This window comes from Mastomys coucha, unplaced genomic scaffold (assembly GCF_008632895.1).
Source record: "Mastomys coucha isolate ucsf_1 unplaced genomic scaffold, UCSF_Mcou_1 pScaffold20, whole genome shotgun sequence".
Taxonomy (NCBI): domain Eukaryota; kingdom Metazoa; phylum Chordata; class Mammalia; order Rodentia; family Muridae; genus Mastomys; species Mastomys coucha.
Window position 1 is genome coordinate 95,277,531 of NW_022196903.1, and position 13,012 is coordinate 95,290,542.

Genomic DNA, 13,012 nt, shown 5'->3' on the forward strand with positions numbered 1-13,012 from the left:
ATGTTTTTAGTTCCTCCATCAATTGATGAACATCTAGGCTGTCTTCATTTTTTAGCTATCTGGATTGTAGTTTGGGGTACCGATGTGCACATTTCACACAAGCACACAATTACATCTCTCATGGACACACATGTCCAAGAGTACAACTGCTAGGTCGGATGGTAACCTTAAACTTTGGATGGATTTATGAATTGTGTTCCTGAGCAGTTAGCTGTGCAATTGTCATTCTTCTATGTGTTGCAGGTGAAAATATAGCTGTTTATACTCTGTGACCATGATTTTCATAAACACACAAAAAGCATTGTTTGCAATACTACCACACACTGCTCTTTCCAAGGATGCAGCCAGAAAAGGGGAGACTATATTCTTGCTTGTAACATTAGTAGGAAATGTTGGCTATTTCAGAAATAAAATAAAATATAATAAACAAACAAAACAATCTGAGTAAAATATTGATTGTATCTGAGTCAGGAACAAAACATACATATGTCAAACTTTATCTGTATTCTCATCTAGGGGGAGTTTACTTCCTCACTGGTTATTTGAACATCCTCTAAGCCAAGGTTTAGTGTCTGGGGAGAGTTATAACTGGTATATTTAGGTAGAGTCCTGGATGTTTGATTCACATCTAGTCCCAATGTGAATAGTGCTTAGGACTGGCACCTACTTATAGTTCTCCAGCTCAAAATGTTCATTGGTTTCATGGACAGAAATATATTATAGAAATATATTATATACTTGAGGGAAGCTGTGCCTAGGCATTTTGTAGTTATAAATTATGTGATCTTATTAGACACAACTGTAAGTTACCTTTTGTATAACTATAGAATTATGGATAATTTTATGCTGTCTCTAGATTATTTTAATCCAAGATTTCATCTCTGTATAAATACTGGGAGATGCTATGCACTGAAGTTGCTAGAATAGCAGCCAACTGGACTCCTTGGGTTTGATGCTTGGAGCTGGAGCAAGCTCAGCTTCTTTTAAGATAAGCAGGACATCTATAATAGACACTTGGATGATCTGGGGCTCTGGAAGGAAAAGAGAAGAGGGAATACTGTATAGTTATTGGCAATAAACAAAATTTGAAATATTTTCCAAGATCTTGATTTATAAGCCTGTACTTTTCTCTTCTTCCATCCTCCTCTCTCCTTCACTCCTTTTCCTTTCTTTCTTCTCTCTGATATTTTTTTAGAGTTCATTATTTACAATACATCACACTCACAAATGAAACTGAGGCAAGTGATAACTTCATTTGTCAGAAACAGTCCAGAACCTTCTCAGACTCAAACAAGGGTGGCTTCCAATATTGTTGAAGCCCATTTTGCCCATTGCCTCTTATCAGCAGATGTTGCTGTCAGCCTTGCCAGTCTTAGAACATAAAACTAGATAGAGAAAATAGATGGTATACAGCCTGAATGTGGGCCACAGAAACTCCACAAAACAGCTGTCATGGGTTGGGTCAGAGCTAAAACCTTTGAGAGCTAAAAGCTCTGTCCTCTTGCTCCTGCCTCTGCCCCTCTCTTCACTCCCCTCTCTCTCTTTCCAAGTGCTCTTGGCCAGCCTCTACTTCTCTACTCTCTCTCTCTCTCTCTCTCTCTCTCTCTCTCTTTCTCTCTCTCTCTCTTTCTTTCTGTCTCTACTACCATCTTAACTCCCCTCCCCATACCCTGAATAAACTATTCTATACTATACCATTACTTGCCTCTGGGAAATCAGTGCTCTGAACCCTTCATATGTTCCATGTGAGCAGCCTGTTTCTTCACTGGTCTGTGAAGGCTCTATGCTTTGCAGAGTTCCATGCATACATGTATTCTTTGCATACATGGGAACTCTAGCAAGACTATTCACAGTGTATGTGAAAAGCAGAATCCTAATGAATTAGAAAGGTGCTTAAGTTGGTAAAGTGCTTATCTTACAAGAATATGAACCTCAGTTTGATTCCCAGAACCCATGTTATAAAAACAAGACATGATGGTGCATGCTTATAATTTGAGAACTGGGCAGGCAGGCACAAGTGTATCCCTAGGGATCACTGGCCAGCCAGACTAAACTACTTGACCAGTGAGAGACCCTGTCAAAAAATAATAAGGCGGATAGTGCTTGAGAAACATGTCTTCTGCTATACAAACACACACACACACACACACACACACACATACACAAACACAGATAGACATAGACACACAGACATTGACAGACCGACAGACAGACACACACACACACACACAATGTTGACATTTTGTTTAGGCTCTGCCCCATAGTTACCTGGCAACAGCCAGGCGTGCCTGGCTCACTATAAAAGGGGCTGCTTGCTCCTTCCTCTCTCTCTTGGTTTCTTTTTCTTGCTCTGTCCTCTTGCTCCTGATCTGCCCCACTCTTCACTCCCTCCCTCTCTTTCCAAGTGCTCATGGCCAGCCTCTACTTCTCTTCTCTTCTCTTCTCTTCTCTTCTCTTCTCTTCTCTTCTCTTCTCTTCTCTTCTCTTCTCTTCTCTTCTCTTCTCTTCTCTTTTCCTCTCCTCTCCTTCTCTCTCTCTCTCTCTCTCTCTCTCTCTCTCTCTCTCTCTCTCTCTCTCTCTCTCTCTCTCTCTCTCTCTCTCCCTTTCTCTGTCTCTACTACCCTCTCAATTCCCCTCCCCATACCCTGAATAAACTCTATTCTATACTATAGCATGTGGCTGGTCCCTCTGGGGAAAGGGATGCCTCAGCATGGGCCACAGAGGCACCCCCTTCCCCCATACCTGACAACACATCTACCAAACATATATTCCTTCTCTACCTTATATTTTTTTAAAACGATTTATTTATTATTATATCTAAGTATATTTTTATAAAACAAAAGACATGCGCACACGCACGCACGCGAGCGCGCCTGCACACACATACACACACACACACACACTTAGGTTCTTCTCTCAGCGATGATCCTCTTAGGAGCTGGTGAGTGCCTGGGAGCTAACATTTTAAACAAGACACTTTCTCCCCTTCTTCTCCTTCACTTTTCACCATTCTCCTTAAGGCTGAATGGTTCTGATTTTTTTTCCCTGTCTGAGGCAAGAGCTGGGGAAGAAAATACTGCCAGTATATCTTACTGTAGTGAGCTTGCTGGGATCCATGTGTCAGCTCAGCTTTCTGACTGCTTACAGAGGGCTAGAAAGTTGGCTCTTCAGGGGCTGGCTGACATTCCCTTGCAATGGAATTTCCTTTGCTGCAGAATCTGCAGCCAGCAGCATGCTGTGCACAGATTTTGTTTTTACTCAATAAGTTTTCCTTGAACTGGACCTGATCGAACAACAGTTAGGAATGGAGCCTGAAGGCTCTGCCAACACATCAGCTGCAAAGCAGACATCCTGAAGGGTTTACAGTGTGGAAAACAAAATGCCCACTGTGGCCTGTGAAAGGGCACAGTGCTATTGATCATGCCAGCTACATGGTGAGATATGCTTCTTGTGCCCTGGCAGAGGAGCTCATCTTGATAAAAACCAGGGTTGGAAGAAGTGATGGATGTACTTAGATATGTGGCTAACCCCCAATGAGCTGAGGTCTTTGTGTTTCCAATAGACTCTGACGTGGGGGGTGTGCGGGGGGGGAGGAAACACATTAGAAGAAATTTCTGGAGGAGAGAAGGTTTGTCTTTCCCACCCCCTACACCAAAGGCATTCTGAACTAGAAGGAAAGCAGGTCCCAAGGATATGAAACACTCTATGGAGAACAGACACTTCAGCCGAGATTGCTGGTGGGTGGGGAGAGATGACCCAGATTCAAGACAGTGAATCAGAGGAAGGCTGAAAGGAGATACATCTTTTGTGGCAGATGGCTGTTTTGCCTTTTTCTGTCTGAGAACAGGAGTGCTTCCTTCAAAAGGAGTAAGCAACACATAACGGTGTCATATAGAAAGCTCAAGAGAGAGGAGTTCTAGTGAAGGCCACAGGTAGCTTCGGAAAGAATTGAAGGTCATCTTAGTGACAGATGGGCATGTACTGACGATTGTGACAGACGCTGCCCAACATACTGCTCTTTTCAACTCCAGGCAGCCATTAGCAGTAGATCAGAGTTAACATTAAAGTTAAAGAGAAGTGGAGGCTAAGGAGATCCTCAGTTGGTAAAGTCCTTGGTGCACAACCATGAGGACCTACATTTTTGATTCCCAGAATGGCTATAAAAAGTAAGATGGGCTGGTGGTTTGTGCTTGTAGTCTCAGAGCTCAGTGGACAGAGACAGGGGTGACCCTGGGAGGTTGCAGGTCAGCAAGTCTAGTCTAATTGGCCAACTGTAGGTTCAGGGAGAGAACTTAGCTCAAAATGTAAAGTGAAAAGTGATTAATGAAGACACCTGATATTGACATTTGACCTCTGAAAATGTTCATGGGCACATGTTCACATACATGAACACAGACAGACAGATACACATGTGCACGTGTGCGAATGTATGAACATGAGCACACACACACACACACACACACACACACACACACACACACATACAAATCTTTCCATCCCCACTTCATTCTCTTCCCAGAGCCTGAGGAGTGGCAGTTGTGCTTCAGACATGTCAGCTGGGGCTAGGTATCACAGGTCAATTGTTCTCTGCTTTAAATGCGTTGTGGATCTCAGTGTTGACTTCCATATCCAGTGTGTAGTCTTCTCAAAGACTCCTCGGCCTCTTCTTGATGTCTTATTACTTGCTTTCATGAGACTGTGAACTTGTTATTTTCAGTAGACATCTGTGTAGCACTGTGTGTATGAACACCCAGAGGTGGGCATTCACAGCCCACCATTTAGGCTGGGATTTTTGCAGGAGTTTGACAAAAGTTATATGTCAAATAAAAACCACAATTCTTTCTTTCTTTAAAGAATACTAAATTCTCCGGGCAAAACTCTGACTTGCCTAGGAGTATCTCTGGGGCTATACATTTGAATAATAGCAACAGTTGTCATATTGATATGTTGTTATGCTGTAGGCTCTGTGCTCCGGCCCTCAATAAGATTGTGCCATTAAATCTTTGAGTGTTTTCAGCATAATTTTCTAGAAGAGAACATTGAGGTTCCCAAGAGTTGAGCAACTTCCCCGAGGTCATATAGCTGGGTACTGGCCAAGCTGCTATTCCGATTCAAGGAGTCAGACATTCCAGCATTAGTCTGAAGCTTACACTTACAGTCAAGAGGCCAACAAGACCCTCCCCCTTCCTCAGTCTGGTGAATAAGGGAAGATGTGAAGACCCAGAGCAGACAGACTTCATTCCCTAAATTGCTGGTGTGGAGACTCCTGCCACCCACCACCTCCTCTCCCTCTGTTTGGCAATGGTGGGCTGTGTGGAGAGGAAGTATGCAGAAATTGTAAGCTGACACCTCACTGCCTCACTACCATGACTTATGAGCACACATCAGACACACAGTTGCCAAACACCCTCGCATGACACTCATTTTCCTCAGGTCCCAGCTGCCCGAGGGCCCTGAAAGAAAGCTGGGGCCAGCTCTGGGGTCAGCCGAGCAAACAGATGGAGATGAGGGGAGGTGACACTTGATCAGGCCTCTGCATCTGCTCAGCCTGCCATGGCTGCTTGGGCTGCCTGATGTCTTGACCCAGCTAATCTTGGTGGTCATCCTCATGCCGGCTGTCCTGTGTCATTCATGCCCACCCTGGGGTGACTTCTGCTTATAGATGCTCTTATTCAGAAAGTCAAGCTAACTGGATTCTAACTGCTTTTTTTTTTTTTTTTTTTTTTTTTTTTTACATTATGGCCTTGAGCCTACAGACAAATTATGGCAGACAGTTTTTGTATGACTAGATTTTGTATGGCCAGTTCCTGGGTATTGCACAGATAACATTAATGTATTTGTGTATCTATATATTATTCATCCCGTGTTCTATCGCTTGACACCAACAGTGCATACTAACTTTGTGAGGCTAACTAAACATTTAGGAATTTCATGATAACACCACAGAAGATATGGGTCTGTTTGAGGGATGTGCTTTGTGTCCATAAGCAGACTTGATTCACTCATCTAACTCTCTACCAGTTACTGGGCACTTATGATTGCCAACCAGCCTTTCTTAGATGGGCCCCTGCCAAGCCAGAAGAGAAAAACAATTTCATTACTGCTCCAATCACACATGCACGCTACAGGAGGAAAAAGGAACTTGGCACAAACCAATCAGTACAATTTCAATCGGAGCAAAGCTGCATCCAAGAACAGTGGACTACGGGGTAGTTAAAGGCTTAATTCCATTCAGACCTCTACTGAGACCAGAAAAAGGAGACAGAGAAATGAGACAGCTTAGAGTCATATTGGGGAAGATGGGATTTATCTGAGTTTCACTGGAAGGGATAGAGGGTCTGAAATAAAGACATGATATATGAATGATGTTTAAAAACTTTTCTCATAAATTAGGGGTTATTTTAGACAGAACTAGGAATGAAAAATAGACAATGGAACATAAATATACTATGGAAAAAAGAAAATTGTTGCACTAACAATGGAGAAAAATCAAGGTATCCCATACATTACTTATGGTTATGTAGGGTCCAAATGACAAAATGTTAATGTCATGTATAACTCAAGTTCTCCATCACAAGTTTAAAGATTCTAAACACAATGTAATACAAAATTTTACTTCTGTGGGCTCTAAGATGGCTCAGCAGGTAGAGGAGCTGAATGCCAAGCTCAAAGGCCTGTGTTTGATTCCTGAATCCCAGTTGGTAGAGGAAATAATGGATTCCTTCAAGATGTCCTCTGACCTGCATACGAATGTACATGCATGCACACATGTACCCGTACACACATTCATGTAGGATAGGAAGTAACTGTACAAGTAAATATACATTTTTCTATGAGAATATTCTATGGCATGTTGATCAAAACAGAAGAAAATTACACACTCAGTATCTTGACTATTGAATCCAAGAAGCCATTTAACATATCAGAATTTGCTTAATAATGTTTTTATAAAATAATTATCAAATACATAATAAATATATATTGATATAATAAACATTTGTAAGTAAAAAAAGTAGAGTGTACAAATCAAAATAGACAACAAGATGCACTTTTTATTTCATCTTCAAAGAAAAGGTCTATCAAGTGCCCAACAGTATTAGCAGAACACTTTTTCAGGTGCTAGAAGTGGCAGGTGATTATCAGCTTCATAGCTGTCACATAGATGGTTTCGGTTTGTTTCTACTGTATACTAGACTATTAATAGAATAACTATAGCATACAGTATATAAATGAACATATTACTATAATTTAATAGATTATTTAAATATTATCTCTACATGTAGGTAGCAAGTAACAACAGTGAGTGTTAAATATAAATGTTATAATAGAAACTGGTGTTTCTATTAATTGTTTGAAGATTTCATATAATATATTTTGATCATATTGACCCCAAACTCCTTCCTGATCTACCCTCTACTCCCTATCCCTCTTCATTTCTTGGTCTTTTTCATTTTTTATGTCTTTGTGCTTTTGCTTATATTCTTTATTTGTTTCCTATTGGAAGGTCTTTCCCTTGTTTAAACTTAAAGTTGTTTTTCCATAATCAGTTGAGTATATTATTTTTTTCATTAAATTTCATTCATGTTTGAGAATGATATGACACAATACAATCAGGATACATATTGGTGTCTCCACTAAGTCTGTACATCTGGTCAACCTATTGCTGTCTATTCAATTTCTCTTGGAATTTTCTCTCTGACATTTTAAACCCTGGTTGTTCTTATCCTTTTCATTAGGCTATAACTACAGGTATCACATTGTGTTTTGTTCCATTCCAGGTAGTTACTGATACCTTTGGCTGCTATTGACCATATAGATCACACTTATTGGGAGCAGACAATGTGTTGTTTCCTGACTTGCCTCATGTCAATACCCATGTAATGTTTTCTACATAATAAATATTCTATAAGTAAAAAGGTATGTAATGTTCAATGGTAAAAGAGCTAGTTGAAAGCATGCACCCAGGAAGTTTTGGTTAGTGAAACAGTGCCAGATCCAAACAGATTTCCTGTTTACCAGGAGACAACAAGCTTTACAGATGTACTCAAGTTTAGTTGGGAAATTGGGAACAAATGGTTCTGGAGCCTCACTCGAGGGGCCTTTACCTCCTTATAGGCTATACGGCAGTTTCAAGGTCTTTATACACAGACTTGGAAGTGAAAGTCAGATGTGATTAAAAATACACATCTTACAGATGTCTGGATGCTGTCCAAGTTCCCAAAAGTGTGATAGAAAATGCAATTGCTTTCCAGATTTTTAGGGAAGGAAAACAAACAAACAAAAACAAAAACAACCCTGCCAAACCGAGGGGCTACCCTGGCCCCTTGGTTGCCTTATGGAAGGAGTATGTTCAAGTGACATTTTTAATTTGTAGTGTTGTCTCAGCTGCTTGTTTTTCTTTGGAGTGGTACTGCTCACAGCTGAAGAGCCCAAAATGTAACAACTATAGGAACAAGCGACTTGTCCCAGGAGATGAAAGTCCTTATTATTTTTAGCATATGTTAAGTAAGTCTAGGTGAGTACAACGTAAATGTAAGCACAATTTATGGGACTGAGAAAAACAAAATCCTGAAACTCCCTCCTTAAATCCAAAAATAGGACAAAATTTTCTTAGCATTTTTCTACATCATTTTTTTCAAGAGGAATTTAATGTTAGTTACTTATCCTCCTTTTTCTTTTATAAGTACTCTCTAACTACATCCAGCTGTCTGGATTTGTTTATAATAACCTGTTTACTTATCATCAATTTAAACACATGATCTGAACATCTGTCTCCTTCTAACCCTTATTTGCTTTTGCTCTTCATGTTAGCTTGAACTTGAAGTCAGCATCTTTTTTCTCTACAGCTCCGAGGAATTGCTGAGACCCCAGGGTGTTTCCTTGTAAGGAGCTTGAGAGGTATGTTTAGTTTGAAATTTTATATACTTATCCAATACTAAATTAGTATTGAGGAAAAGGAAGGAAGGAAGGAAGGAAGGAAGGAAGGAAGGAAGGAAGGAAGGAAGACAGAAAGATCAGAAAACAAGAAAAGATGTGTCTGTGTTACACAGGAAGAGAGGGAACTAGGAAAGAAAGTTGCTTTGTTTTGCCAGACAAAGGCATGCTATCAATTTTCAGAAATGTGCATTCCCAAGACAACTGCTCACGTCTGCTAAGATGGCTCCTTCTTTGAACTTACATACCAGAAAGTATTTTCTCCGTTGTGTCAAAAGAGTTGAAGAATAGAATTAATAATAGCATGTGTATTATTTAAGTAACAATAGACTGAAAATTTCATTTATTCCAACAATTCTATTTTATAAAGAGTGGTAAGGAAGGGACACAGAGTTGAATGGAGGAGTCTTAAATGCAACCAACACAAATACATGTTTTGATTGGCTACTTTTAAAAAAATCATGACCTGAATGTTTGCCTATAAAATGTGTTCATGTTTTTGTACTTGTTTATATCCATATGTATTAGTTTGCTAGTTATAAAATAGGTTATTTACATATATCCATACATCAAAGAAACAATGAGAACCTGGCACATCTCAAACAAGATTGGTTATTTGTGACAAAATGTTTGCATTAAACAGATAGATGCTAGAGTGTTTCTTCACATCTTATAAACTTCCTTTTGGTTTTGTTCTTTCTTCTACTCCAGCTTTAGCTACTGACCAACCAAAATTCTTGTGGAAATAAAACTCTGGCTATACAGGCATAAACCACACACCCAGCACACACCCATACAAAGTAGACATTAATCTGTTTCCCAGCAGCATTTAATAGCTGGGTCTTTGAGAAAGGGCTCCTGTTACCAAGACTGGCCAGTATACATGCTTTACTTACACCCCTCCCGTGATCAGCATGCATAAATCACCATGCATAGGTTAGCTGAATCAACTGATTGAAAAAGAGCACAAGGAGTTTTTTTTTAAAAAAATTTTAGTCGCTCCTGTATATTTATAGTATGGAGACATGTGAAGGTTGGACCCTAGGGTTATCTAGACCAAGGATTATTACCTAGCTGATAATCTGAATTATTTCACATGCCTGTCAGATAGTTAGTTTTCCTGTCCTTTCCATTAAATATTTGTGTGAATGTGTATACATACTTGTGCAAGTTTGCAGATGTATGTGTGTATGCTTGTTTGTAGGATTAGAGAATAATCTCTAGGGGCATTCTTCTGGTGTTTTCCATCTTTGTTTGAGACAAGGCCACTCATTTCTACATAGGCCATGTTGGCTCATCCACAAGCTTCCAGGGATTCTCCTATCTTTACCTCCTACCTCACAGTTGGTATTACAAGTGTGTGCCATAGCAACTGCATTATGAGTACTTGATTTCAGTTCCTCAATTTAAACTCTAGTACTTTACTGATTAAGCTATGTTTCCAGCTTCTCACCTTGTTTTTGTTGAAGTATGTTATGTAACATAGACTCGTCGCAGATCTTTGATCCTCCTTCTCAGATCCAGCTTCTGCCTCTTGAGTACTGGGAATACATGTCTGTGTCATTGTGCCTAGATTCTCTTAGAGATTTTGATTCAGCAGGATGAGGCAGTCCAAGAGGATGATCTTGATTCTAAATACCTTGGATAAATTTTATTATGGGGGAATATGGGAAGCAATAATTAAGACCTGAGTTACATTTGTGGTCCATACATCAAGAGCCTCAGCATTACTTGTAAGCATGTTAGGACAGTATCACATCAACTGGTCAACAGGTCAACTGTGATGGGACAGATCGCATCATAGTTGACCAGTTGAACTCATATATTAATGGAATTCTTAGTTGATTCATGTGTATACACATGAGAAGGACTTATCTAATGTCACATGGAACAGAACTACTTTAGCTAAAATTTACAAAATTTACAAATTAACTTATATCACCCTAAAATCTATTTTGTTGTATTTTATTAAAAATTTGCCATGAATGATATATAAATATATATATATACACAGAAATATGTCATGATATATATTATATGTAATATTACTTATTATATATTACATATATAGTATGTATAATATATTATATAATGTTATATAATTATACATATGCATATTGTGTATGTTATATATATGTATATAATTCCCTTCATTAAAAATATTGTATGTGCATGTATGAGTGCCTGTTGCCCCAGTAAGCTAAGGAGGGCATCACTGGATCCCCTGGAGGTAGAATTATCAGCAATTGTGAACTGCCATTAGGGTGCTCAGAACCAAACCCAAGTACTGTGAAAGGACAGCAAGTACTTTTAATCAATGTGCAATCTCTCCAGGCCATTCCTATTCTTTCATATTTTGAATCTTATTTTAGAGATTGAGATTTCAAAATGTTGAACCTATTGGCTGAAAAACACTGTTCACATAGATTATTTTATTCATCACAGTGTTGGTCTACCGTGTGATTAACAGCTCTATTCCTTGGGAAGTGATGCTGACTGGCAAAGGAATTAAAGCAAAGCATATCTTTCAAGTCATCAGGAAGTCAAGTATTCAACAAAGTTCATCAAAGAGGAATTAAAGTGGGTGGCGGGTGAATCACGGGGCTCCTAGTGGAGTCTCACACCTAATATGTAGATTTGTTCTGGCTTAAATAAAGCTTCAGGAAAGAGAGCATAAAAAATTACCAAAGTCAAAATTCCCAGTTTGGAGGTTAGTAGTGGGAGAATGGACAAGTGTGCTTCCCATGGTGCTTGGTCATGCTTGGTCAACTACGCAATAAGCATTACAACCTGTTCTGCACTCTCTCATCTCCTGGAGATACAGTCAGCCATGAGCCTAGTGACATGGCTGCTGGGAACCAGATTCAAGCCCCCTGAAAGAGCAGGCAGAGTTTGTAACTGCTTAGCTATAGCTCCAGCCTCCTAGCTCACTTCTTGACCTGACTCTCCTGAGAAAGACAACCTGCCACTAATTCTGTTTAGTAAGGAGTAAAATCCTAGAGAATTAAGGAATAGAGATGTGAATTACAAATAAGCTGAATCACATAAAATACTGGAGTTTCAAATTATTTTCTCCTTATAACAACCTAGTTTTATGATAAGAGTAATAGATATAATAAATATGAAGTTTTTTATTCACGTTATTGTTTTAAGACATCATAGTTAACACTGTAATAAGTTCCTGTCGAATATGTATTCCTAACTACCACTGATGACAGGATGAATGAATCCAATGATATATATTAAGAACTGTCAGAAGTTTGCACTTTTTAAAAGCTGAATCTGAAGTATAAACTCTGAGATAGAATATGAAAAATGATCAACAAATGCTTCAGTATGACTCGGTTTCTTTCTCTTAAGAAGTTGCATGTTAGTAACTTTTAAATTATATGGGACTCAGAACTGAGCAACAAGTGCATAGACTGTGGGTAAAAACATGCTTTAGAGTATCAGGTAGAACAAGTATAAATACGGAAAAGACAGAAGCTAGAATACATCCTACACTATTGATCTGAGATTGGTCGCATTCATGGTTTTGAATTTACAGAGACAAAAATTTATAGTTATAGATAAAAACAGAATGTCATATAAACACATACAAAACATGAATATTCAAAACATCTATCAATCTATATTAGTCAGGGGCCTCTAAAAGAACAGATAAATATATAACATAAAAAGGAGTATTTATTAGGAATCAACCTCAACCGGAAAACTCTCTCTCTCTGCTCTATAGCTTCATGATATCAGAAGGTGCTGCTCTAAAAGAAGCAACACCAGTGTTCTTATCCACCACTGGACCCTGCATACAACAGTATTGACTTGCCTGGCAGGATGTTCCTGCTAATACAATAATGGCCTGATGGCTATGAAGGTAACCAAATGCTTTTTGGTTGTATATATGCCTGTTTCCAGAGAATACATTTTATATCTGGTTCTATAAACCTGGTAAAAAGCCAGTACTTGGGGAGATTATAGACTCTATGTGGAACCTACTTTTTAGATTGTCACATTGTTAAACATACATTTATTTATTTATGTTTATACCCATAGATGTATGTTGCTTTCACTTTCAGTT

General features: G+C 39.0%; 1 long non-coding RNA gene across 1 annotated transcript; it reads right to left on the reverse strand.

Moving 5' to 3' along the window:
• Positions 1-846: 846 nt before the first annotated feature.
• LOC116098276 lies at positions 847-10,666 on the reverse strand. Its single transcript, XR_004121773.1, has 2 exons — positions 10,388-10,666; positions 847-1,031 (listed from the first exon to the last, which is right to left on the reverse strand). It is a non-coding gene; the product is annotated as an uncharacterized LOC116098276 (long non-coding RNA).
• Between the last annotated feature and the right edge of the window lie 2,346 nt (positions 10,667-13,012).